The 24,743-nt window shown below is 37.2% G+C and overlaps 2 long non-coding RNA genes across 2 annotated transcripts; both read right to left on the bottom strand.

Moving 5' to 3' along the window:
- Positions 1-8,070: 8,070 nt before the first annotated feature.
- On the bottom strand, positions 8,071-9,658 carry LOC113070173 (uncharacterized). Its single transcript, XR_003279866.1, has 3 exons — positions 9,457-9,658; positions 8,534-8,604; positions 8,071-8,425 (listed from the first exon to the last, which is right to left on the bottom strand). It is a non-coding gene; the product is annotated as an uncharacterized LOC113070173 (long non-coding RNA).
- A 3,017-nt stretch (positions 9,659-12,675) lies between these two features.
- On the bottom strand, positions 12,676-15,534 carry LOC113070175 (uncharacterized). Its single transcript, XR_003279867.1, has 3 exons — positions 15,004-15,534; positions 12,834-12,904; positions 12,676-12,725 (listed from the first exon to the last, which is right to left on the bottom strand). It is a non-coding gene; the product is annotated as an uncharacterized LOC113070175 (long non-coding RNA).
- Between the last annotated feature and the right edge of the window lie 9,209 nt (positions 15,535-24,743).

The raw sequence follows: 24,743 nt of genomic DNA, 5'->3' as shown, positions 1-24,743 counted from the left end.
TAGGTGGCAAAAAAGTTCCTTTTTATTCCCTAAGGAGAGAAAGAAAATGAAGGCAAACAACAACTAACTGCATTTTAAGACATTTATTTTAGTCCTTAAATGGAAAACAGTTTAATTCACAGATTCAATAATAATTCATCTCACAACCATACAATGTAACAACCCAAAATAAAATGTAACAATGTTTAGGATGTCATGTCTGATATAAAAACATTAAAAATAATTACATTTTTTTAAGAAGCATTTCACTGACAAACTGACAACTTACTGCCACTTCAAAAACAAAATGAACAGCGATATCAGAGAATGAATACAATGGAACCATTTATATTTTCCTTCTTTCAATTTCATGAACATCACTAATAAGAACAGCAATATAGTGCAGAAAAACATGAGTTTTTTATCAAAGACCAAGCAAAACACTTTAGCACACCACACCAAAGTAAAGAGAGTAACATAACGGATAAACTAAATGACACTTGATGTGTTCTGGATTAAAAAACACAAGCTTTGAGTTCATCCACAACCCTCTACAGCCCTCCCAACACAGCTTAACATAAATGCCCCATACTAACACACAGTTTATCATCGACACAGTATGTATCTGCTGTAGCCTTCTCTGAATGTACCGGGACAGGCTCGAGGGTTAGTGTCACGTTTTCTTTCCACTGCTGAACAAATCGGTTGAATTTGGCTTGCTTCTTAAACGACCCTTCAAAGAGGCATGAAATCATCCTCTCACTCAATCCATAGTCCACTGCTTCTCCATCAACATCATTATCTAGACAAAAGAGAAAAGAAAAACAGCAATGTTAACCACCACTTTGGTAACAACATACAACAATTTAAAAAGGCAGACTGTAACGTTAGTGTAAGTCAATGGGGAAAAAGTTCGAGTCTAGTTAGCGCGAATGACGCGAATTGAGCGTTTCGCGCGACACGCGCGTTAAGCGCGAATGGTGCATTTAAGCGTTTGACGCGATTCGCGTCTGCCGCCCGAGTTGAAAAATTTGAACTTGGGCGTCAATTCGCGCCGCGTTAACCAATCAGGAGCCTGCTAGGAGTCACTCATTCAACATGGAGAAACAACTGATGCTGTCGGTGAGCAGTCAGCCAGAGCTTCATGACAAAAGTTCATATTTCAGGAATAAAAAGGACCTAACGATATATATATATATATTAGGGGTGTAACGATACGCGTATTCGTATTGAACCGTTCGGTACGACGCTTTCGGTTCGGTACGCGGTACGCATTATGTATACCGAACGGTTCGTTGGAGTAATTAATTATATTTGAAAAAAAAAAAAAGAGAGAGAAAGAAATATAATGATATGCGTTCAACAAGGTAGCCCAATAACCCAAACAACGTAACAGGCAACGCCCCTGACACTCCCGAAGAAGAAAAAAACACCATCTTATATGTTTATGTTAGGCTACTCAGCAGGCGCTCGCTCACTCAGTACGCGCTGAAGGCTCGTTGCAAAATAGCCAATGCGTTTAACAGACTAGAAATGAGAAGATCCTCCAATAACCAACAGGTCTGGTGTTTGGGTGCACTTTGGATTCCCTTTAAGCTATAATGGTGATGGCAAGAGAGTGGTGGATAAATAAACAACGGTATGTCGCATCTGCAACATGACAGGGTACACCAGCGGGATTACAAAAAAAAAAAAAAAAAAACAGCGGGAATATCTGGGATATATGCGTCAGTACTATCTGGGAAAAGACGAAAAAAAGGAGAAACATGCACGCAGCAAACTATCCCTGCAGCATTTAGACACTATAGCTTACAGGGAATCCAACCCAAACACCAGACCTGTTGGTTATTTTAGGATCTTATATTTCTGGTCTGTTAAATGCATTAGACATTTTGCAACGAGCCTTCAGCGCGTGCTGAGTGAGCGAGCGCCTTAGGGGCCGTTCACATATCGTGCCTAAAAACGCATGGAAAACGCTAAGCGCGTCTTTCTCCTGAGGCGTCTGTCTTTGCTAAGCAACAATGACGTGCTCTCTCCATGAGACGCGGAAATTTCAGCGAAGGATAAATGGATTTGCAGCTCTAAAAATCGCTTGCAGTAGCTCTGCTACTGAATTTATTTCAAAATTGCAATCCATATACAACTATGATCAGCTGTTCCTTCATCTTGGCTGAGCTCTCAACGTTGTTACGGGAAAGGATGAAGCTGATTGGTTGGTTCTTGTCACATGACCCGCGGTGCGCTTGCGGCATTCTGAAAAGTTGAGATGTTTTTACATTTTGCTGTATCTAAAACGTATCGAACCGAACCGAACCGTGACATCAGTGTATCGTATCGAACCGAACCGTGAATTTTGTGAACCGTTACACCCCTAATATATATATATATATATATATATATATATATATATATATATATATATATATATATATATATATATATACATATTAATAGATTAATTGAATAAAGGACAAATATAAGAAACGTTTCGCTTTACCCCAAACGAATTACATTTTATCTTGAACCACTAGAGACATCAGAGCCAGCGGCAAATGTCAGAAGGTCTATCCGAGCTGAGGCTGCTCTCGGCGGATACATGATGATGGAGCTCCCGCTGATCATGTGGAGCTCATGTCTCCGAGATCGGCGAAACACATTTTTTAAATAGACGCTGTCTTTATAAATAAACCGCATATTTAAAGACTAAATCATACTTTCAAACAGTCACTGGCTATCGATAGTCACATTCCGCCCAAATGGCTTTGCTTTAGCTTTAAAATATTCCAGAACAAGAGACTGTTGGGCGGCAAAAAGGTTTTTTTTTTTTTTTATCGTTCTCCTCTGACGCAGTCCAGCTAGCTCACATAAGTCAGAACAAAAGATTTTTCGGCGGCAAAAACGCTTCTCATCCAACTCTGACGCAGTAGTTTTACAGCTAAGCTATAATGATGTGGAAAAAACGTTTTTGCCGCCCATTAGTCTTTTGTTCTGAAATATTTTAATATTTCACGTTAACGTTAACTTTTCGGCTGCAGAGTTGGATGAGAAGCGTTTTTGCCGCCGAGAAGTTAACGTTAGCTCGATGGTGAACTGTAGCCAAGATAGTACTGCTACTTATAATAATAATATTTATTTATGCTATTATTATATAATAATATTTTAACTAACGTTAACTAGTTAACGTTAATAATGGCAATCGTCAACGTGAGTCTAGCTAGCTAATGTTGACAGAGTATGAACTTGGCTAGCACTAACATTAACAGTAAAAGTTAACTTCCAACTTTGAATTAACACAACAAACACTGATTAAAAATTCAAATTACCTTTGAATTAACTTTTCTCCTCTTCAGTGACCTCTGTCCCCAAAGTAAATAACTCCGTGATTAAATCTTCCGTTGATAAATGTCGAAGGGCCATCCTCCCACCTTTGATCGACACTGACAGAGACTGACAGTTGGATCATTGTCGATTCACTCATGTATCCTTCCGCGCTGCAATATTTATGCTTCCGCCGAGTCAAACTCTGGTTAGCCTGTAGCTAGATCCTTTCAATAGAACACAACTTAAAGCGTTAACAATTATTTGTCTGTTTTATTCTAATATAAATAGGGTAAATGGTTTGAAAATCAAATTCTTCAATACTGTTTGTGAATATAAATGATTACATAATCCTCATTAACATGATTAAAAATGATTCAAAGGGACATTTCACAAAAAAAAAAAAAAAAAAAAAAAAAAAAACATTCTGATTTATTTTGCCCATATCTCAAAACTTCACAGTTAATTTAGTTTGACATTATTGAGTTTGATAGTATAGGTTAACTTGTGTTTCTATATTGAGAGATGACATTTTCAGCATCCACTAATTCCTGCCATTTTATATTTAAACATTAAGGTACAAATATGTAAGGGACAAATATGTACCTTACACCTCGAAAAGCTCACAATGTACAATGAAAGGTGCATAATTGTACCTCAAAGGTGCACAATTGTACCTTAAAGATACATTTTTGTACTTTTAAGGGTACACATGCAAAGTTTGTACCTTAGGGAACAAAAATGGACCTGTATTGTACCTCTTTTTCTAACAGTGTGGGTAAGTATTTATTTCAATGCTATATTTAACTTCTATTGTCAATTATAATCTGTTTCTGTTTGTTTCAGCAGCAATACAGACTCTAAAATCCAATACTGATTTTACGAGGCTTTGTTTATATTTAAATAACCCAATAAATTATTTTTACAAACTTTTACAATGTCAAATCAAATGCTTCAAAATAAGTGAAAAGGTGTAATGAATCAAACTTCTATTTTCACAAGTGTTAAACACACTTTAGGGAATTAAATTGGAAAAATTTACAAATGTACAATGTACAACTCAATAACCAGACATTACACTTTAAGATTTACCCACTGAAATAATCATTACATTCAGTAACAAAACTCACTTACGTGGGCCCACATTCACGATCTCACTCACTCACAACACCCTACGTTGCAGGCCTGAGGTTTCTCCAAGAACGCGACGGGTCCCGCGGTAAGATGAAACGTTGCAATTTTGACAGCCTCGGCAGGCTCCGGCTCTCCCACGCAGCAACAGAGGAACTCCGGGCTTTTCCGGTCACCCGGGGCGCTATCTGTTTCACGTTTCAATCGGCGTTGAATGTCGATCCGACTCGTGCTAATAACGCCACGAGCACATGGAATGAACGCACGTAAAATAAACCAATAAACATAATATAAAAATATACATAAATTTATAACTATATGCATATACATGAAAACACTATAAGGAAACAATAAATAATAAAATACACATTATAAATGTAAATAAACATATTAGGATCAAACCATAATTTATTAAGCTAGTGAAAAAGATTTCGGCTCTAAGTGAAAATCACCGAACATGATTTCTCAAAACGTCACGAAAATGAATAAAAACTTAAAAAGTCAATAATACAATTAAAACAATAATACAATTAAAGAAAGTCATGAAAATGAACAAATTCTCGAAAAGTCATGAAAATTAATAAAAACTGGGAAAGTCATGATAAATAAATAAAACCTCGATAGTCACGAACACGAATTAAATCTCAAAAAGTCATGAAAAGTAACGAAAATCAATCTAATTAATCATAATTTAAATTTGTAGAAACATTAAGAAGAAATAAAAATACCTTTTTAATTCCTTTCTTTCAGATTCTCACCTTCAGTTCTACAGCGCTTAATAGGCTAAAAACACAGATTAAAAGAACAAGAAAGAAAAGGTTTTTTTATTTCTTGTATTAGGCTACTGAACAAGATTTCGGCTCTAAATGAAAATACCTGAACAAGATTTCTCAAAAAGACACTAAAAAGAATAAAAACAGGGAAAGTCATGAAAATAAATAAAATCTCAATAAGTCACGAACATGAAAAACATCTCCAAAAGTCATGAAAATGAATAAAAACTGGGAAAGTAACGAAACTGAACAAGTACAAGTAAGATAAACCATTTATAAATCACGCTATTCAAGTGTAACATGTCGAGGAGTTGGTGCAAAGAAAAACGGAGAGAACCGTAGCCGCTGAGTTGAGATTGGCTTTCGCTTTGCTTTCACCGGGAGCGCGTTTCCCGCATAAAGACGCGGCTCGCCGCTCGTCCACCACAGTACGACGCGTCCCTGCAGGGGAAATAAACGATTTAGTGAACACTGTTTCCTGAAACTGTACTTTGACACAGATCCGTGGTTTGATCCACATGGGTCCAAACGTAGAGCTGCCATGATGACGTTCCTCTGGGGGTGGAGTAATAACTTCCGCTTTAGGTTTGCATTGACGCTGAAAAGCCGTTTATTGACACAGATCCCGGACAGCAAGCAACCAGTAATGTTAAATCAGCGTGTCAACGCCAACTACTTTGAATTAAAGTGACAAAGTCATGCTGGTTCCATATCACTTTGGCACCCGCAATTAATGCTGAAACAAATTTGAGATTTCCACAGAAAATCATGAAAATGTAATTGAATCAACATAATGAAGTGAAGATGATTCATCACTATTTCCAAGTTTGGGGAAAACCTTTTAAAGACAAGAAGACATATTTTCAACAGTATAGAGTCACTTTATTTCTTTTGGAAAAGTTAAACAGTCAATGACAAAAAGATCAGTCTTTAGAAAATAAAAGTGGGCCAAAAGCAATACAATCTTTCTAAATGAAGGGTTGTGAGTTCGAGTCTCGGGCCGGCAGGAATTGTAGGTGGGGGAGTGCATGTACAGTGCTCTATCAGCCCTCAATACCACGACTGAGGTGCCCTTGAGCAAGGAACCGAACCCCCAACTGCTCCCCGGGCGCCGCAGCGTAAATGATGCCCACTGCTCCGGGTGTGTTCACGGTGTGTGTGTGAGCACTTTGGATGGCTTAAAAGCAGAGCACGAATTCCGAGTATGGGTTACCATACTTGGCTGTATGTCACGTCACTTTTTCACTTTAAAAAATGATTAGTTACAGGAGTCTGATATCGGAGGACAAGCGGACCAGTGGTTCAAGTATTAAAAAGTTAGCTCACATCAGACTGCTGCCTCTTTTCCTTTGGTTTCTCTGAAATCTAAAAAAGAGGGCATGAAGTCGCCTGAGGAGAGCAAATTAAATTCAGCTGTCATACATACGTTCAAAATACAAAATAATGAATGAATAACCAGACCTATCATAGTGTTAACTACAGAACAACACTTCTGTTAACGGTTGGCGATGATAGTCTAGTGGTTAACGCGCTAACATGTGCTGCAGCGCCACTTCTTAAACCTCGAGATCGAATCCCGGCTTTCGACAATTTAGTTTCCAGTCCCCCTCTCTTTCTTGTCCTGTCTAAAAGCATGAAAAAGGCCTGAAATAAAATGACTGCGTCCCCTGAACATGAGTTCGGGCAAGTGGACCGAACAAGATTTCGAACCAAGAATATTTCGATTATTAATGATAACCCCTAAACAATAAGTGGGCTAAATGAGAACTGTCCCACTGACCGAACAAGATTACGACTGTAAGTGATAAAGACTGAAGAATATTTCAACTATTAATGATAACCACTGAACAATACTTAGACTAAATGAAAACTTCCCCATTGACCAAAAAAGATTACGGCTATAACTGATGAAGACTGAAGAAGATTTCAACTATTAATGATAAATAACTGAACAATACTTAGACTAAATGAGAACTGTCCCACTGACTGAACAAGATTACGACTGTAAGTGATAAAGACTGAAGAATATTTCGATTATTAATGATAACCCCTAAACAATAAGTGGGCTAAATGAGAACTGTCCCACTGGCCGAACAAGATTACGACTGTAAGTGATGAAGACTGAAGAAGATTTAAACTATTAATCATAACCACTGAACAATACTTAAACTAAATGAGAACTGTCCCACTGACTGAACAAGATTACGACTGTAAGTGATAAAGACTGAAGAATATTTCAACTATTAATGATAACCACTGAACAATATTTGGATAAAGACTGAAGAATATTTCAACTATTAATGATAACCACTGAACAATACTTAGACTAAATGAGAACTTCCCCATTGACCAAACAAGATTACGGCTATAACTGATGAAGACTGAAGAAGATTTCAACTATTAATGATAACCACTGAACAATACTTGGGCCAAATCTCGGCTACTGCTTCTGAAGAAATATCTGCGCACGTCTCTGTATTTGGCATTCATGCAGTCCAGGTTCGAGGGGAACGACAACAAGCTAGAAGTCCTTCTGTCCTTCCATCCGGAGAAGATGAAAGAGAAGAACTTTCTGAGCGACGGTATTGATATATTTCATCTAAGGACAAATGTTGGAAGTCCCTCTGCAAAAATGCTGGATGGAGCGTCTAAAGTGTACACCTCCTGGGAAGGGTGTTCTGCTGCAACAATTCAAGACATTCCCCAGGACTCAGTCGCTGACAACATATGGCGAGCACCGATCAGAATAACAAGTTTTCCTCATTATGCTGCAATAATATGTTTTCTCATTAAATCTTGGGATAAAAAGGACATGAGGGCCACTGACTTTTTAGTTGGTAAATTCACGATACAGATGCGTCCAAACAATCTGTACTGTCGTCCAATCAAAAAAGATGAGCAAGACATGCATCTTTCAGACAAAAGACTTTGTTATGCAACACTGAAAACATCAAAAGAGTTCAATAAACATTTTAGTGAGACAGTTTGGTCCTACATGAATGGGAACCTCGCCAAAGTCGACCGTTATATACAGACTCCCCAAGACGCCATTGCACTATGTGCAGTTTTGTTCTCTGAAGTGATCAGGTATCCTGACATGTTTTTTCACAACATCCTCCTGATGCAGCACTTGAAATCATGGGAAGAGTTTCATGACAATCATCCCATGCTGACGGGGGGATCATGGAAAGGTGGATCTAGCGAGCCGGGCCAAGTGATTCCTCCTGAAAAAGTTCAACGGAGAGAAGAAAAAAACCTCTTCAGTTGTGTCAAGAAAATGATGAGGGATAAGAGGAACTCTATTCCACAGTGCTCCTGAAAACTGTTGTTACCTGAACTGATAACTGATGTTGGCCTACACGAAGGACATCACTGGCCCCTTGCTGGATCCTCTTCAGTTTGCCTACAGAGAAAACAGATCTGTGGTTGATGCAGTCGACATGGGACTGCATGACATCCTGCAACACTTGGACAGATCTGGGAATTACGCAAGGATCCTATGTATGTTTGTCAGTTGAAGCTCCTGTCGTCAAGTCAGGTTCCTTGTGTGTGTACATATACTTGGTAATAAAGCTCTTCTGAATCTGATTCTGACCTTTGTTTTATTTCTCTGTCTGTAAATCCCTTTGTCATTTTTCTGCACTCGAAGCTCCTGTCATCAAGACAGATATTTGGTTTCATAAACATGTCTTGGTGACATTGTGTGATTGTCAACCTTTTCTACCATAGAGGTAAAGATGACATTTTACATTTTAATCATCATTTACATTTGTAGAATCATTTAGAAGAAACATTTTTTAAATACCTCATTGAATCCCGTTCTTTCATATTCTCACCTTCAGTTCTACAGCGCTTGATAAAACGCGGATTAAAAGAACAAGAAAGAAAAGGTTTTTTTCTCTCTCTTTTTTATATATTAGGCTACTGAACAATATTTCGACTCTAAGTGAAAATCACCGAACATGATTTCTCAAATAAAATCTCAAAAGTCACGAACATGAAAAAAATCTCAAAAAGTCATGAACAAAAAATAAAAATATGGAAGGTCGTGAGAATGAACAAATTCTCAAAAAAGCATGAAACTGAATAAAAAACAGGGAAAGTCATGATAATAAATAAAATCTCAAAAGTCACAAATATGAATCAAATCTCGAAAAGTCATGAAAATCAATAAAAACTGGGAAAGTAACGAAAATCAATCTAATTAATCATCATTTAAATTTGTAGAATCATTAAGAAACAATTTTTTGCATACCTCATTGAATCCCGTTCTTTCAGATTCTCACCTTCAGTTCGACAGCGCTTGATAAAAACACAGATTAAAAGAACAAGAAAGAAAAGTTGTTTTTATTTCTTGTATTAGGCTACTGAACAAGATTTTGGCTCCAAATGAAAATACCCGAACATGATTTCTCAAAAAGACACCAAAAAGAATAAAAACAGGGAAAGTCATGACAAAAAAATCTCAATAAGTCACGAACATGAAAAACATCTCCAAAAGTCATGAAAATGAATAAAAACTGGGAAAGTAACGAAACTGAACAAGTACAAGTAAGATAAACCATTTATAAATCACGCTGTTCAAGTGTAACATGTCGAGGAGTTGGTGCAAAGAAAAACGGAGAGAACCGTAGCCGCTGAGTTGAGATTCGCTTTCGCTTTGCTTTCACCGGGAGCGCGTTTCCCGCATAAAGACGCGGCTCGCCGCTCGTCCACCACAGTACGACGCGTCCCTGCAGGGGAAATAAACGATTTAGTGAACACTGTTTCCTGAAACTGTACTTTGACACAGATCCGTGGTTTGATCCACATGGGTCCAAACGTAGAGCTGCCATGATGACGTTCCTCTGGGGGTGGAGTAATAACTTCCGCTTTAGGTTTGCATTGACGCTGAAAAGCCGTTTATTGACACAGATCCCGGACAGCAAGCCACCAGTAATGTTAAATCAGCGTGTCAACGACAACTACTTTGAATTAAAGTGACAAAGTCATGCTGGTTCCATATCACTTTGGCACCCGCAATTAATGCTGAAACAAATTTGAGATTTCCACAGAAAATCATGAAAATGTAATTGAATCAACATAATGAAGTGAAGATGATTCATCACTATTTCCAAGTTTGGGGAAAACCTTTTAAAGACAAGAAGACATATTTTCAACAGTAGCCTATAGAGTCACTTTATTTCTTTTGGAAAAGTTAAACAGTCAATGACAAAAAGATCAGTCTTTAGAAAATAAAAGTGGGCCAAAAGCAATACAATCTTTCTAAATGAAGGGTTGTGAGTTCGAGTCTCGGGCCGGCAGGAATTGTAGGTGGGGGGAGTGCATGTACAGTGCTCTATCAGCCCTCAATACCACGACTGAGGTGCCCTTGAGCAAGGCACCGAAGCCCCAACTGCTCCCCGGGCGCCGCAGCGTAAATGATGCCCACTGCTCCGGGTGTGTTCACGGTGTGTGTGTGAGCACTTTGGATGGCTTAAAAGCAGAGCACGAATTCCGAGTATGGGTTACCATACTTGGCTGTATGTCACGTCACTTTTTCACTTTAAAAAATGATTAGTTACAGGAGTCTGATATCGGAGGACAAGCGGACCAGTGGTTCAAGTATTAAAAAGTTAGCTCACATCAGACTGCTGCCTCTTTTCCTTTGGTTTCTCTGAAATCTAAAAAAGAGGGCTTGAAGTCGCCTGAGGAGAGCAAATTAAATTCAGCTGTCATACATACGGTCAAAATACAAAATAATGAATGAATAACCAGACCTATCATAGTGTTAACTACAGAACAACACTTCTGTTAACTGTTGGCGATGATAGTCTAGTGGTTAACGCGCTAACATGTGCTGCAGCGCCACTTCTTAAACCTCGAGATCGAATCCCGTCTTTCGACAATTTAGTTTCCAGTCCCCCTCTCTTTCTTGTCCTGTCTAAAAGCATGAAAAAGGCCTGAAATAAAATGACTGCGTCCCCTGAACATGAGTTCGGGCAAGTGGACCGAACAAGATTTCGAACCAAGAATATTTCGATTATTAATGATAACCCCTAAACAATAAGTGGGCTAAATGAGAACTGTCCCACTGACCGAACAAGATTACGACTGTAAGTGATAAAGACTGAAGAAGATTTCAACTATTAATGATAACCACTGAACAATACTTAGACTAAATGAAAACTTCCCCATTGACCAAAAAAGATTACGGCTATAACTGATGAAGACTGAAGAAGATTTCAACTATTAATGATAAATAACTGAACAATACTTAGACTAAATGAGAACTGTCCCACTGACTGAACAAGATTACGACTGTAAGTGATAAAGACTGAAGAATATTTCGATTATTAATGATAACCCCTAAACAATAAGTGGGCTAAATGAGAACTGTCCCACTGGCCGAACAAGATTACGACTGTAAGTGATGAAGACTGAAGAAGATTTAAACTATTAATCATAACCACTGAACAATACTTAAACTAAATGAGAACTGTCCCACTGACTGAACAAGATTACGACTCTAAGTGATAAAGACTGAAGAATATTTCAACTATTAATGATAACCACTGAACAATATTTGGATAAAGACTGAAGAATATTTCAACTATTAATGATAACCACTGAACAATACTTAGACTAAATGAGAACTTCCCCATTGACCAAACAAGATTACGGCTATAACTGATGAAGACTGAAGAAGATTTCAACTATTAATGATAACCACTGAACAATACTTGGGCCAAATCTCGGCTACTGCTTCTGAAGAAATATCTGCGCACGTCTCTGTATTTGGCATTCATGCAGTCCAGGTTCGAGGGGAACGACAACAAGCTAGAAGTCCTTCTGTCCTTCCATCCGGAGAAGATGAAAGAGAAGAACTTTCTGAGCGACGGTATTGATATATTTCATCTAAGGACAAATGTTGGAAGTCCCTCTGCAAAAATGCTGGATGGAGCGTCTAAAGTGTACACCTCCTGGGAAGGGTGTTCCGCTGCAACAATTCAAGACATTCCCCAGGACTCAGTCGCTGACAACATATGGCGAGCACCGATCAGAATAACAAGTTTTCCTCATTATGCTGCAATAATATGTTTTCTCATTAAATCTTGGGATAAAAAGGACATGAGGGCCACTGACTTTTTAGTTGGTAAATTCACGATACAGATGCGACCAAACAATCTGTACTGTCGTCCAATCAAAAAAGATGAGCAAGACATGCATCTTTCAGACAAAAGACTTTGTTATGCAACACTGAAAACATCAAAAGAGTTCAATAAACATTTTAGTGAGACAGTTTGGTCCTACATGAATGGGAACCTCGCCAAAGTCGACCGTTATATACAGACTCCCCAAGACGCCATTGCACTATGTGCAGTTTTGTTCTCTGAAGTGATCAGGTATCCTGACATGTTTTTTTCACAACATCCTCCTGATGCAGAACTTGAAATCATGGGAAGAGTTTCATGACAATCATCCCATGCTGACGGGGGGGATCATGGAAAGGTGGATCTAGCGAGCCGGGCCAAGTGATTCCTCCTGAAAAAGTTCAACGGAGAGAAGAAAAAAACCTCTTCAGTTGTGTCAAGAAAATGATGAGGGATAAGAGGAACTCTATTGCACAGTGCTCCTGAAAACTGTTGTTACCTGAACTGATAACTGATGTTGGCCTACACGAAGGACATCACTGGCCCCTTGCTGGATCCTCTTCAGTTTGCCTACAGAGAAAACAGATCTGTGGTTGATGCAGTCGACATGGGACTGCATGACATCCTGCAACACTTGGACAGATCTGGGAATTACGCAAGGATCCTATGTATGTTTGTCAGTTGAAGCTCCTGTCGTCAAGTCAGGTTCCTTGTGTGTGTAAAAATACTTGGTAATAAAGCTCTTCTGAATCTGATTCTGACCTGTGTTTTATTTCCTGTCTGTAAATCCCTTTGTCATTTTTCTGCACTCGAAGCTCCTGTCATCAAGACAGATATTTGGTTTCATAAACATGTCTTGGTCAACCCTTTTTACCATAGAGATCAAGATTAAATTTGTAGAATCATTAAGAAGAAACATTTTTAAAAATACTTTATTTAATACCTTTCTTTCAGACTCTAACCTTCTCTAACCAGATCTACAGCGCTTTATAAAAGTACATGAAATAAAAGTGTAAGTGGAAATCACAGAACATGAACAAAAATAGTATGAATCATAAAAGCTGCAGGTGATCAGGACATTAAACACAAACACAATAAACCACATTCATGAACATTATAAATGATAATGTAACGCTGCTTTCTTTCATTTCAGTCTTATTTCAGGAAAGTGTGATCATCAATCAGTGTATTTGTGTTTTAGCATTATTAGAAAACATTCATCTTTATATTTTTAATCAAATGATTTTTTCTCAATGTACATTACTGAACAAAGACAAACATGTAAGAAGTACATTCAGATATTTATTAAGGCATCAGGGGGCGTTATAAAGTCACACTGGGTTCAACAGTATTCAGCTTTCAGTGCATCATTTGTTTTCATTTGTCAGTGTTTTAAAACCTCTATTAAGAAACATTAATTTTAAACCTTCAAATATCTGAGTTTCTGTGAGATTTTCCTTCTTTATGCAGGGTTAGATAGTTTCAATAATAAAAGTTAATTCTGTCATTCTGTTCAGTCTTTCCAGTTTAATTAAAGTGAATGAGGACTGATCTTGTTAACATCAAAAATCTGATCAACAATATATCATGACAAAAGTTAATATGATGGTAACACTTTCTAACAACTGCATGCTAATAAACATTAGTGAATAGTCAATTCATCATTTATAAAGCATCGTCGTTACATTAATATACATTAGTAAGCAGATTATAAACACAGCTATAAATGCTTCCTTCTTGAGTTAAAAGCAAATCTATAATGAAGCCCCTGCAGTCTGATACAAAAATACATGTTTAGTTATTTGTTGTATATATTTGTGTTTCTATTTCAGCTGTTTGTGAGTCTTCAGTTTGAAATGTACAATTTGTTTGTAGTTTGACAAACTAAGATTTTATGTGGAATTTGGCACTTCTCTGTAACTCACTGTTTGCACTGAATTTTCACTTTTACAATCTACTTTATTTAATTTTGTTGGTTTGTGTTAGCTTCGTTGCTTGATTTGTTGACATGTATTTGTTGCTTATTTTTATTTATAATATGCACTTCCTTATTTTTTCTTATTTGTTTGTTTTATTATAAAATAATTTAAAATTAAAATAAAACTATGTAAAAACTTGCATTTTTAAAACATTATGTAAGTGTGTCCCATCAGGTAATGAAAAGTTCATAGTGTGAATTACAGGGGGTCAATTATGGTTAATTATGGTGGGGTAATTCACACTCTGAGTGTGGGTCTAATTAAAAGTGAAGGCCATCTTAAATACACATTTTTCCGCTCTTACTAATCAGAAATTACCAGTTTTTTTTTTTTTTTTTTTTGAGGGAAATCCCCAATAACAACAGCAGAAGCCAGTAAAACACTGATCAATACAACTTTAAGGTCTCTCCGTCACACTCTCACATGAGTCAAAACACTCCTTCTCTCTTCTGACACCTGCTTTCTAATGTGGGACGATAAAGATTGCTTCAAATAGAAATATTCTCAACATTTATAAAATATCATTGCAAAAATTGACGTACAATCAATTCAATTCAGTTCAAGTTTATTTGTACTGTGCTTTTTACAATACAAATCGTTACAAAGAAAATTACGTTTTACAAGTGCATCACAAATATGATTCAGGCCAGTGTTGTGTTGATCATGAATCCTCATTATTCAGTCACTGACCTGTGAGAGGACTTCAAGAGGAACACAGTCCTGTCTGATGATCCTCTGGACACATTCATGACAGAACTGACAGAAACTCCAGTGATTTCAGTCCTGAATTCAGCAGCAGTCAGGTTGACTTTAATGCTGTGAAAGAAGAGATGAAGGAGCTGAAGTTTTCATCACATCAGTCAGCGTCACACATTACTCACGCTCAGGAAATCCTGATGTGTCAGGTGGAAAGTCCCTTCCGTTTAGAGGAAATCACTCTGAACCCTGAGAATCTGTGAGAGACACAGATGAACACCGCAGAGACTTTTAATGAGGTTTTTCTGCCTAAACAGCCATGATACAACATCCAAAACTCTGGTTGCAACATATGCTCATTGGAAAAATGTGCCTCTACATACATTTCTGCAAAACAGAAAAAATGGCCTACCAATATGTACGAATCACGGCAGTTTCCAGTACAATTGAACACAAGAGACAACTTTTATTCCTTTTCAAACAAAGTATCATTTACAGGTACAGTTTTGATTTATAAAGGCTATTTTTTTTTTCACACAATTGCTTGCAGAATATTATGTTATCTAGTAATTTTAGCAGAGACTTTTTATCTAAATAGTATGCTATGACTTCAAAACAATTCCAACATCTGCTAGATTTGAAACCATACTTTTGAAGGTTAGCGTCACATATCCAGCTTCATGTGCATGAGTTTTCTAGTCCAGGAGCTTTGCTCTGGAACGAAGATGGGTGTCATATCTGCATGAGGAAGTTAAGACAGAAAGCCTGCATCCACAAATGTGTTTTTAGGGTTGGGTTTGCTGTAGAGGATATTTCAACTAGTGCTGTCAGTCCATAAAAAAATAAAAAAATAAAAAATACACTAATCACACTTTCACAAATTCTAAATTAAATATAGACGAATCATTAAAGCTATAAAAGTTCTTCCCTCTTTTCTCCCCATGATTAACAGACTTCACAACAGCTGGTTGTATTGGCATGCTATAACTTTAAGAGCTGCTTCTGCTGAACCTAAACGAGCTCCAGGACATTTCTGAAAACAATTTAAGTTCCTAAATGTCTCTGATAAAATATATTACACGCATGCAGTTTTAAGGCATGATTTAATCAACGTTTTGGTAACTCCATGACTTAACTGACCACTACACTGCATGCACGCAGTTTATTTCGTGATTTCCTAGGAAAAGATTCAGGTTACAGCACACACTCGTTTGACTCGCGCCTCGCTCACGGACGTCACGTTTCCACCGAATATAAATCAAATACCGAAAAATGTTTAACAGCAAGTCAATGTGACCATCGAACTGAACACGTGAAGTTTATTTCTATATTAATAAATATAGTCAAAGCAAATACTATGACATGTAGTAGGATTTTTAGAGGGGAAAGAAAAAAAAAGAGAAAAAGACAAACTAGAAGAAAACAATAAAATATGAATGATTTACTGCCTTTGAAGAATATGTAATCTATAAAAGGCAACTGTAATCTGATTATGCTCTTTATAAAGTGTAATGTTCTGTGAGTCTAGTTTATTTCTGGAATCTGATCGTGCTTGAGCAGTCTTGAGAATCTTTATTAAAAGCCTCTTCTTGAGTTGATTTGTGTCGCTCTCTAAAGCAGGTCTTGTGGTTTCTTCATCAGAAAAACACGACGAGGGAATTCCCGACTGACGTCAGAGCTGAGAAACAATCTGCTCGAGTCTGACTGATGTAATGAAAGCTTCAGGACCTTCATCTCTTCTCTGAGAACTTTAAAGTGAACGTGACTGATGTTTAATTCAAGACTGAAATCACTGAGTTTCTGGAAACTGTCATGTAAAATCATCAGAGGAAGTTCAATCAGAGATCAATGTGTTAAGAGTATTTCTTTTTGTTATAGTTTGGTTTAACCAGAGAAAGATATCAATGTAGTTTCTAGATTTAGAATCTGGATCATAAAATAAACAATAATGCTGCATTATAAGCTTCAAACTTTATTAATGCACATTTTATTAATTCAATAAAATATTATATTAGACTGTCCCGGTGATAATGACCCGAGCAGTCACAAGGAGGATCACAATCTCCAAAACATGTGTTTCTTCAGTTAGAGGGGATGTGCAAAATGTGCAAATACATTAAAGAGCTTAAAACAAATACTGTTAATAAAAGTGTAAAACTAGAACTGCCAAGAATTAGAAAAGGCTGGAGTTTACACAGCACCACAATGTGTTCACAAGCTTATAAATGATCTCAAATGAGGGCTTCCCCTCGATCAGGAAATCCCCAATAACAAGAGCAGAAGCAGAAGCCAGTAAAACACTGATCAAGACAACTTTAAGGTCTCTCCATCACACTCTCACATGAGTCAAAACACTCCTTCTCTCTTCTGAAACCTCCTTTCTCATGTGGGACGACAGAGATTGCTTCAAATAGAAATATTCTCATCATTTAAAAAAAATATGATTGCAAAAATTGATGTACAATCAATTCAATTCTGTTCAAGTTTATTTGTACTGTGCTTTTTACAATACAAATCGTTACAAAGAAACTTTACAGAAAATTACATTTTACAAGTGCATCACAAATATGATTCAGGCCAGTGTTGTGTTGATCATGAATCCTCATTATTCAGTCACTGACCTGTGAGAGGACTTCAAGAGGAACACAGTCCTGTCTGATGATCCTCTGGACACATTGATGACAGAACTGACAGAAACTCCAGTGATTTCAGTCCTGAATTCAGCAGCAGTCAGGTTGACTTTAAAGCTGTGAAAGAAGAGATGAAGGAGCTGAAGTTTTCATCGTATCAGTCAGCGTCACACATTACTCACGCTCAGGAAATCCTGATGTGTCAGGTGGAAAGTCCCTTCTGTTTAGAGGAAAACACTCTGAACCCTGAGAATCTGTGAGAGAGACAGATGAACACAGCAGAGACTTTGGATGTTATCATGTATATGATCCACGGACGAAACCACACCTGGATCTATCTGTCCATCTTTACACAAACACACACACAACACAAGATCTTTATTTATTCATTCCTCCAAAAAACCACAGTAAGGTCAGTGAGCATACCACAGATTTTGATGGTTTATAATAAGCATATTTTCAGCTAAAAATTAGGCTACATATTCACACATCACAGTCAGTTTATTTTTTAATTTTTTAAATAGACTAGTGAACTACAGTAATGTGAGAGCTGTATTACTGGGGTTTGAAGTAGCTCTGGACATCAGGTGCAGTCTGACCGCTGAATCGTTTGGCTTGTGTTCGGATGTAAGGAATGTGAACAGGTTTCAGATCCAGCTTTGTTTCTAGATCACAAGCTTTGGTGAACAGTTGTTGGAAGTGTTCATCTGTCCTCCTCTCGGGCATTATTTCCTTTCCCTGATACGGTCTGCTGACTGAACTCTCAAACTCCCCGATTATGTCCTGTGCCATTTCAAGACCAAGCACAGTGTTTCTCTTAAGGAGTTTTAAGAGAGCCTTAACTGATGTATCATTTTAAGGAGCCTTAACTGATGTATCATTTGTGCCACAGGATGCCATTTAACACAGTAAACACAGATTAATACGGTTTAAGAACTGCTTGAATAGCAGATGTTCAAACAGTGGGGCAAAGGGCTTCATAGAAATAAAGCAATGCTTTTACTATAATCCAGACTGGTTGAAGAAGAAGCCTAATTCCAATGAACTCCTCTCATGGCTGAAGATCAGAGTCCACATACTGAAGGCAGATGTATTCTTGTTCAACTCCTGCAGAGTCCTCGTCCCATCATTGATCAATGAAAACTGAACTGGCAAAGGATTGATTTCAGAGACTGTTTCTCTGACAGTGGATTTGTCCATATGCACATTACAGTTTTTCTCGATTGCTAACACACAATTCACCATTTCCTCACAACTATAAACACACTCTCAAAACTACACACCAACCTGTGCAAACTTCAGACCTCCAGGTCAAAGTCAAATAGTTTAGTCAAAAACATGACTCAAGGTGATACACAAATCTGTCAAATACACAGAGTACTTCACTGCCTGGAGAGCACTAGTGAGATCACTTCAAACACTGTACGAAAACCTCCTTTTGCAGGTCAATGACTCTACACTATACGATATAAACAGAGGAATGCAGACACTGAAAAATATAGCAATAAACTTTAAAATAAGTTTACAATCATTACACTACTGTAAAGAGATCTTACCTATCCTAACATCTTATCTCGATCTCAGAGGCCTAAAACACATTATATGCCGCGTTTCCACCGAAATTACCCGGAACATTTTTACCAGGAACTTTTTTTCCCAGGAACTTTTTTCCCCCCAGACCTGTTGCTTTCTGCGTTTCCACCGCGGTGTAAAGTACCGGGTAGATTAGGCAAATAGACTGGTGACGTAGGTCTGCGCGCGTTTCTCAATACAAAGTACTGCTGATTTGTTTGTTTTTTTAAAGTACGCTGATTTTGGACGTGCATCCTCGGTAGTTAGTTCAGACTTTGTGCATTCGACTCGGGAGTGTGATGTCCGCGACGACGCAAGTCCGGTAAATCTATAAACAGCAGCGTACTTGATAACTTCAGTCAGCTCGTCTTGGCTACTGCAATTTTCCTATTTACAATAAAACGAAATGGGATATAAAATACCACTGCCTCCTTTGGTTTTCATTTAAGCATAATAACAGCTGCAGAAATGTACTTAGTTCAGGGATATGTGTAACGTATATGCAGCCATTACAATGAAACGAACTATTATATAAATTTGCCTTTTTTATTTTCATTTTAACATATAGATAAATTGAATACAGACCAAAGAAAACCTGTTAGATTTACCCCGCAGCTGAATTATATGTTATGTTTAACCACTAAAGACACATCAGAGCCAGCGGCACATATCAGAAGGTCTAGCCGATTTGAGGCTGCATCTCGGCGGATACATGAGGACTGAGCTCCCGCAGATCGAGTGGAGCTCACCGTCGCAGAGATCGGCGAAACACATTTTTTAAATAGGCACGGTCTTTATAAATAAACCATAGATTTGCGTTTTAAACAACTACATTCTCGCCTGAAATACTTTTAAAATTACATTTCATGACACAATAACAGTAATATTTGAAAATGATCCAAATAAATGGTGGTTGAACTCAACCAATGCTGCGTGAACTCAGATGGCTTTGGCTACTGTTATTTTCCTCTCAGTATATTTACAATAAAACGAAATAGGATATAAAATACCACTGCCTCCTTTCGTTTTCATTTAAACATAATAACAGCTGCAGAAATGTACTTAGTTCAGGGATATGTGTAACGTTATATACATCCATTACAATGAAACGAAATATTATATAGACTTGCCTTTTTTATTTTCATTTTAACATATAGATAAATTGAATACAGACCAAAGAAAACCTGTTAGATTTACCCCGCAGCTGAATTATATGTTATGTTTAACCACTAAAGACACATCAGAGCCAGCGGCACATATCAGAAGGTCTATCCAAGGTGAGGCTGCCTCTGGGCGGATACATGAGGACTGAGCTCCCGCTGATCGAGTGGAGCTCACCGTCTACGAGATCGGCGAAACACATTTTTAAATAGGCGCTGTCTTTATAAATAAACAACAGATTTGAGTTTTAAACAACTACATTCTCGCCTGAAATACTTTTAAAATTACATTTCATGACACAATAACAGTAATATTTTGAAAATGTTGATCCGAATAAATGGTGGTTGAACTCAACCAATGCTGCGTCAACTCAACCAATCAGGATGTTTAGCGCCAAAGTCCCGCCCCCGAAAGTTCCTGAACTTTAAAAAAGTACCACCTCGCCAGCAGGGACTTTCTGGGGGGCATTTTTTTACCCGGAACTTTTATTTAGTTCCTGGTTCCTGCGGTGGAAACACACCAAGTACCGGACCAAGTCCCTAGTTCCTGGGTAAAGTTCCTGCGGTGGAAACGCGGCTATATACAGCCAACAGGGGCGTCGCTAGGCCCTTTTTAGGGGGGCTTCAGCTTATGCCCAGCCCCCCTAAAAAATTATTTGATTAATTAATTAGTGATCGCTTCAGTCCCCTTTAAAAACTCATTTGAGACGGTGGCAAGCTGCATCAAGTTCCGGCTCCTCCCCTGATCTGAGTCTGCACGGATTCAGCGCGTTTTTCAATCCACAGGGGCGCCGAGCAGAGCGAACATCAGAGAGTACAAGGTGTGTGTGTGTGTGCGTGTGTGTGTGTGTGTGCGTGTGTGCGTGTGTGTGCGTGTGGTGTGTGTGTTTCTCGCATCCAATACCAGTACGTCTTCGCTGCGTTCACTTTCAGCCTTTATCACAGTGTGACAGATGTGTTTTCTTCCAACAAAAATGAAGCGATTAACACCCATGAAAACATACTTTAGAAAACGATCATGATTTATTTTAATTTACTTTTTGAAATTGAAAACATATTATTGTGTATTTCGGCATTACATTATGCAGCCATGCAAAATAAATTATTAACGACACACATCATTGTCTGAAAGCACTAAATGTCACAGAGAGAGAAACATCATGTGGAGTTATTTTGTTTTCTATTATTAAACATAATTTTGTATTAAGTAATAATTAATCATTAGTGTATCATGATACATATATTAGAGTAAGAGTAAAGGGATCTGTGATTATTATTATTTTTTTTAAGTAATTGATTTATAGAAGTGGCAAATTGATAATGATGTTATTTTTAATAAATATAAATAAATATAGAACAGATTAAACATATTGCCAATAGACAATTACATTAATACATGTTTTGTCTATATTCTTAATGAATATTAGCTGGCTAGTTAAATTATTTGAAATGAAATACATTTTCAGGGGCTGACTTGATGTATAACCAACCATATTGTTGATTATAAAGGCTAAAAAGCTAAAAATTAATAATAATAATAATCAGGGGCGATTCTAAGATTTTGATTTTAGGGGGGCTCAGCCCCCAATAAGGGTATGATTAAAAAATATTATTTGACTATTAGGTTAGGGTTGTATACTACTAACCTTATTGCAATCCACTATTCCATTGTATTCCCTGTATTTCATATATGGGAGTAGGAGTACTGACTGAGCCATATATAACACTGTAAAAAAAAAACTAATACAGTTTTTTACATGTGACCAGTCACTGGAAAATTTTGAATTGGGAATGTAGATTTATTTATTTATTTTTTTTATTTTTTTTACAATAAAGACTTCCTGATTCAGTATTAGGACATTCATGTTTATCCTTTGATGATACCACTGCTTTTTCTTATTAAATGTACGTGGAAATTGGCAGAAAATTAAAACAACATAAGGGTTCAATGACTGCAATGAATCTTGGGAACACAGTGGTATTGTGTGTGTGTGTGTGTGTGTGTGTGTGTGTGTGTGTGTGTGTGTGTGTGTGTGAGGCTGTCTGTTCTATTCTCACCTGACTGTTGCTCATTTGCAGACCTACTCTCGCACGACAAAAAAAAGTTGTATATCCATCTACAATGAAATATAAATTATTATATTTTATTATTATTATTATTATTATTATTATTAATTTTTAGCTTTTTAGCCTTTATAATCAACAATACGGTTGGTTATACATCAAGTCACCCCCTGAAAATGTATTTCATTTCAAATAATTTAACTAACCAGCTAATATTCATTAAGAATATAGACAAAACATGTATTAATGTAATTGTCTATTGGCAATATGTTTAATCTGTTCTATATTTATTTATATTTATTAAAAATAACATCATTATCAATTTGCCACTTCTATAAATCAATTACTTTAAAAAAAAAAAAAAATCACAGATCCCTTTACTCTTACTCTAATATATGTATCATGATACACTAATGATTAATTATTACTTAATACAAAATTATGTTTAATAATAGAAAACAAAATATCTCCACATGATGTTTCTCTCTCTGTGACATTTAGTGCTTTCAGACAATGATGTGTGTCGTTAATAATTTATTTTGCATGGCTGCATAATGTAATGCCGAAATACACAATAATATGTTTTCAATTTCAAAAAGTAAATTAAAATAAATCATGATCGTTTTCTAAAGTATGTTTTCATGGGTGTTAATCGCTTCATTTTTGTTGGAAGAAAACACATCTGTCACACTGTGATAAAGGCTGAAAGTGAACGCAGCGAAGACGTACTGGTATTGGATGCGAGAACACACACACACGCGCACGCGCACACGCGCACACGCACACACACGCACACACACACACACACACGCACACACGCACACACACACACACACGCACACACACACCTTATACTCTCTGATGTTCGCTCTGCTCGGCGCCCCTGTGGATTGAAAAACGCGCTGAATCCGTGCAGACTCAGATCAGGGGAGGAGCCGGAACTTGATGCAGCTTGCCACCGTCTCAAATGAGATTTTAAAGGGGACTGAAGCGATCACTAATTAATTAATCAAATAATTATTTAGGGGGGCTGGGCATAAGTTTAGGGGGGCTGAAGCCCCCCTAAAAAGGGCCTAGCGACGCCCCTGAAATAATAATAATAATAATAATAATAATAATAATAATAATTTATATTTCATTGTAGATGGATATACAACTTTTTTTTTGTCGTGCGAGAGTAGGTCTGCAAATGAGCAACAGTCAGGTGAGAATAGAACAGACAGCCTCACACACACACACACACACACACACACACACACACACACACACACACACACACACACACACACACACACACACACACACACACACACAATACCACTGTGTTCCCAAGATTCATTGCAGTCATTGAACCCTTATGTTGTTTTAATTTTCTGCCAATTTCCACGTACATTTAATAAGAAAAAGCAGTGGTATCATCAAAGGATAAACATGAATGTCCTAATACTGAATCAGGAAGTCTTTATTGTAAAAAAATAAAAATAAAAAAAAATATCTACATTCCCAATTCAAAATTTTCCAGTGACTGGTCACATGTAAAAAAAACTGTATTAGTTTTTTTTTTTACAGTGTTGTATATGGCTCAGTCAGTACTCCTACTCCCATATATGAAATACAGGGAATACAATGGAATAGTGGATTGCAATAAGGTTAGTAGTATACAACCCTAACCTAATAGTCAAATAATATTTTTTAATCATACCCTTATTGGGGGCTGAGCCCCCCTAAAATCAAAATCTTAGAATCGCCCCTGACAGCCAAGCTGAAATATATTAATGAATCTACCCCCTTTATGAAAATTATTCAAATCAGTTCTGGACTATATAAGGTTTAATTTAAGTACTTAATTACTTAAAATATGAAATATTTACTGCCATTGAATAATATGTAATCCATAAAAAGGTAATTGTAATCTTGATGACCTAATGAGGTCAATAATAAACAGGTGCAAGAGACGATGAGATGACTATAAATCAAAGGCACGTTTCTATTCAGACAAGTCACCAATCTTTAATACAAAGAAAACCCTGAACAGATTGGACCGTATATGTGTGTGTGTGTGTGTGTGTGTGTGTGTGTGTGTAAACAAGTGACGTGTTAAAGGTTTTGAGAAACGTGTCTTTGTTTCAGGAACTGTATGAATGGTTTGGAAAATTTTGTCAAACTAATGAGGCCTAATCTCTCCTCTGTCAGTCTGGATCCCACATTCACAGAAGATAAGAAGTAAAAGACTATAACAAGAGTATTAGATCTAAAGGAAACGCTAACCGTGCATCCCTGAAAGGCCTAATACAGCAAAGACATTTAC

Source organism: Carassius auratus, unplaced genomic scaffold (assembly GCF_003368295.1).
Source record: "Carassius auratus strain Wakin unplaced genomic scaffold, ASM336829v1 scaf_tig00003248, whole genome shotgun sequence".
In the NCBI taxonomy this organism is placed as follows: Eukaryota; Metazoa; Chordata; class Actinopteri; order Cypriniformes; family Cyprinidae; genus Carassius; species Carassius auratus.
Note: the sequence above shows the minus strand (reverse complement) of the source record. Positions and strands in the feature narration are given on the sequence as shown.